The sequence below is a fragment of the Miscanthus floridulus genome, chromosome 7 (assembly GCF_019320115.1).
Source record: "Miscanthus floridulus cultivar M001 chromosome 7, ASM1932011v1, whole genome shotgun sequence".
Classification (NCBI taxonomy): Eukaryota; Viridiplantae; Streptophyta; class Magnoliopsida; order Poales; family Poaceae; genus Miscanthus; species Miscanthus floridulus.
Window position 1 is genome coordinate 7,552,460 of NC_089586.1, and position 4,672 is coordinate 7,557,131.

The window sequence follows — 4,672 nt, forward strand, 5'->3', positions numbered from 1 at the left end:
AAAGAGGAAGGCATCGAGGGCCGGAGGCTGCACTCTCCAAGTGCGTCAGGACCGCCTGCACCTCTACATTCTGGCCCAACTCGCGTCCTCCAACCGCCAATGGTACACGAGTTGGTTCTACCTCTGTAACGACAATGGAGGACTTCCCCCTTATACTGGGCGGATAGTGGAGAGTTGCCCGGAGAAATGGAAGTGGGGCGTCCCGAAGGTCGACCAGCCCAAGCTGGAGCCGCTCCTGGAGGGACTGGCGAGGCTGTGGAACCATGGCCTCACCGTCGCTGTGGTCGTGGCCACCTTCCACCGCTGGAGGGTGCTACCGCTGATGGCTCGGCGGCGGCAGCTGTTTGAGATGAGGCCGGGTGAGCCCGTTGAAGGCACCCGGATGTCTTCCTCCGCCCTCTCCGGCGAGGAAATTCACCGTCGGGTGGGGGAGACGGTAGATGTGAAGTTGAGGGGTGGCAACCTGACCCCCTTCGCGATGCGTCCGTCGCGAGGGTTCCTTTCGCTGGTAAGTCGAGCGCCGCTGTAGCCTCTGAACCTCCTCAGCCTCCCTTTATCCCTTGTTTCCTTATGCGCGTTTGTCGTTTCTTCAGGGGATGAGGGACGTGCGCTCCTCCCCGCCGCCCGTTCCTGAGGACGCGGGGCAGCGGGCGATCAACCGCGCTCACGTCGATGCGCAGAAGAAGCGAAAGGATGCTAAGGCGGCAAAGCACATGAAGCACATCCTTGCGCGCGAGGCGTTGGATAAGCACTGCCGTCAGCAACGGAAGGATGGTCTCCCGTTGGAGGAATCCCCGTCGACGTCGTTGTCGATGGAGGCCTCGGACGGGAATGACAAGGGCGAGGTGGGGCGAGGCCCCCTAGACCACCTTCCTGACATCGTGGAGGTGGCGCCCGGGGCGTCGGCAAGCAGCCCGGCACCCCCGGGAAGGGGAGCAGAAGTGGACCTGGGGCCGGCGGTGGCCCCCTCCGGGGCCGAGGCCGACATGCCCAAGGCGCGGTCGTTAGGCAAATGCGCCGTCAGCTTGGTAAGCTCGGCGGTCGCGGCGGAGCCAGTGGCGGTGGAGGCGACGCCAACGGCCCCGCAGAGGACCAAAGGGGCATCGGGGTATGCTGAGGACCGACCGGCGCCGATGGATGCAGATGCGGCGCCACTGCCGCCGCCTCCGCCGTCGCGGATGAGGTTTGCCATGGCGAAGCTGGGGCTGCCTCGTTCGAAGTAAGTGTATTTTTGGCGGGGTTATGGTGTCTTCCGTTCGCTTTTTTGGTCTTGTGCTGACCCTGTAGGTTGATTTTCTTTAGTCGGAAGCGGCCTGTGGGTGACCTCCCCTTGGCGCCCCTTAAAGCGCTTAAGGTGAGCCCCGGCTCCTCTGCCCACTGGGTGGCGGAGGCACAAGCCGCCATCCAACGCGGCGCGGCGTCGGCGAGGGTCGACCCAAAGGAACCGGCTACCCAAGGAAGGGTTGCCGAGGCAGCCCCTACACGGTCGGATGGGGCCATCGTGCCCTTTGTTGCCGAGGCTCCTAGGGCCTCTGGGGCTGAGGCAATGGAGGCCCCGGCGCCCATGACCGCCAAGGCCGCAGTGTCCACGGTCGGTGCTTCTGCGTCTACCGAGGCCACAATGATGGAAGCCGGGGCCCCCGAGACCGCCGAGGCCGTGATTGCAGAGGCTGGAGCCCCCAAGGTCACCACGACCGTCGTGATGGCAGCGAGGCCATCTACGTAGGAGGCGGAGATGCAGGCGGCGGAGGCCTCGGCCGTGCCCTTGGCTCAGGGCCCACCGTTGTTGCGGGAGAGTGCCCGAGAGACGGAGATCTATCCGATCTCCTTCGACGATACTTCCTGGGCGCAGGAGGTGGTCGGGGCCGAGGAGACCGATGCCGTGGAGCAGCTGGCGCCGCTCTTAGACGAGGGAAGCTCGGCCCTCGTGCCGGTGCGACCCGAGCCCCGCGGGTAGGATCACCCACGGGTACTGTGGCGGAGCCGGGACGACCCTGAGGGGGAGCCTTTGTTCGCTCTCGAGGACACGGCCGAGGGCGGGCGCTGGAGTACCTTCTAGCAGTACCACGAGCTGGCGGAGCGGTTGCTACAGACGGCGCTGTCCGTGGTGGCCGACGAACTGCCCGAAGTCGCTCAGGTTCGTGTTTTCCTTTCTTGCGCGACGTTGTTCTTTCCTTGGTTTTGTCGCAATCGACGACCTCTGCTCTGCCTCCTCAAGAGCTCGAGACCCGGTCCCTCGGGAAGTCGGTCTTCCTTTGGCAGGAGAGGGGAATCTAGGACCAGCTTCAGAGGCAGAGGGGCCTTCTTGCCGATGCTAACAAGCTTCTGTCGGCACGAAGCGCGGAGGTGGAGGCCCTTGCTTCAGTTGAGGCCTCGCAGATCGAGGCTGTGGTTTTGAGGGGGGACGGTCAAGGGTGAGTTTGAGTCCCCTTGTTTTGCTTTCTTCCTCTTATGTTCGCTTCCTAACTTCCTTGTATGACACAGAGCTGGGGAGTGAAGCCTCCAGGGCGGCTGAGGCCTCTCGAGTCGAGGCCCAGCGGTTGAAGGAGCAAGCCAAGGCCTGTCAGGCCGAGACCCGACACTGGGAGCTGAAGGCCAAGGGTGAGCTCCGTGGGCTTCCGTCCCTAACTTAGGTTGTTTTTTCTCTGGCTCGACCTTATTCCATTTTCCATGGTGCAGAGTCAGAGGCGGAGATCGTTCGGGCCGCCGAGGCTTCCAGCGCGGTGCAGACGGTGCTCGAGACCAAGATCGGGGAGCACGAGGTGCTAAAGCATGCTACCCTTTCTGCCTGTGAGGCCCTAGAAGTCGAGGGGGTTTAGTCGGGCAGCTCCCTTGGGAGCCGCTTGATTGCGCTGAGCAGCCAGATGCGCGAGCGGCTCTGAGGGGCGCTACACACGGGTGTTAAGCGGGTGATGGCCGTCATCTCCTCTCACTACCTTGGCGTCGACCTCCTGGCCATCAGTGATGGCTATGTTCTGCCTGATGATGACGAGGAGGCCCACGCGGCGGTCGCGAAGCTGCTGGAGGCGGCGGAAGGCCCTGGCACGGCGCTGGCGACGCTCTTTGAAGATGAGGTGGTTCCTCCCCTACCATCTGCCGGTGCTGGAGGCCCTGAGCCTTAATCTAGGCCCTAGGGGCTATGTAAAGATAGAATAGGGGTTATTTTTGTATCATAACGTTTGTGGCCGTCGAGGCCTTTATATTCTGACATATTTGTGCTTCTTAGTCGTTTTTCTCATGTTTCCGAGCCTTTGCCCTCTGTTGCTCCTGATCAGATTTCGTTTGCAAAACACCCCTTTGGAGCCTAAGCCGTCCCTTGAGCGAGAGGTGGTGAGGGAGTGCCGTAGCCCGGGGGCGTAGGTCGTCTCACGACTCTACCGGCCTCTTGCTTAGGAAACAGACCTTGGTTCGAGGAGTCTCTACAAGTGATTCGTCAGAGCTTGCTAGAGTCTTGGCGAAGGAATTTTTGCGAAAAAAACACTAAGGAGTGGTGCGTGGGACCTAGGGGGAGTCCCCCATTTAGCCCCCAAGGGAGGCTTGGTTCTGCCGAGGCATAACCGAGTCTCCCTTATCACCTTTATTGTGCTGCCGAGACCTACGATGGGCCCAGGGGTTTCTCGAAAAATAAGACCAATTAAAGAATGCTTAGTAATTGTATTTCGAGAAATGACATATACAATGCTTGGAAATTTAAGGATAAAAGCGACGTAGCTGTTCTATATTCCAAGCGTTGGTGAAGATTTTGCCCTTCTCATTGGCCAGCTTGTAGGTCCCGGGCTTCAGTACTTGGGCGATGATGTACGGTCCTTCCCATGGTGGGGTCAGCTTGTGGCGACCCTTGTTGCTCTGTGCTAGCCTCAACACCAGGTCGCCAACCTTCAAGTCTCTGCCTCGAACGCGTCGGGCCTGGTAGCGCCTCAGGCTCTGCTGGTACTTGGCCGAGTGTAGTAGCGCGACGTCTCGGGCTTCCTCCAGCTGATCGAGGGCGTCCTCTCGGGTGGTGCGGTTGCTTTGTTCGTTATAGGCTTGCAGCCTCGAGGAACCATATTCCAGGTCGGTGGGGAGGATGGCCTCGGCCCCATAGACTAGGAAGAAAGGCGTGAACCCCGTGGCTCAGCTTGGAGTGTTCCTCAGGCTCCAAATGACTGACGGGAGTTCGGCGAGCCATTTCTTGCCGAACTTTTTCAACCGGCTGTGAATTCTTGGCTTGAGGCCCTGCAGGATCATGCCGTTGGCATGCTCTACTTGGCCGTTGGTCCTTGGGTGTCCTACGGCCGACCAGGCCACACGGATGTGGTGGTCATCGCAAAACGTCAGGAACTTTTTGCCGGTGAACTGCATCCTGTTGTCGGTAATGATGGTGTTGGGGACCCCAAACCGGTGGATAATGTTAGTGAAGAACAGCACTGCCTGCTCGGATTTGATTCGATTAATCGGACGGGCTTCGATCCATTTGGAGAACTTGTCGATTGATACCAGTAGATGGGTGTAGCCCCCGGGGGCCTTTTGCAGAGGCCCGACCATGTCGAGCCCCCACACGGCGAATGGCCATGTGATGGGGATGGTTTGCAAGGCTAGGGCCGGGAGATGTGTCTGCCGAGCGTAGTACTGGCATCCTTCATAGGAGCGTACTAGCTTGGTAGCATCGGCGACCGCCGTCGGCCAGTAGAAC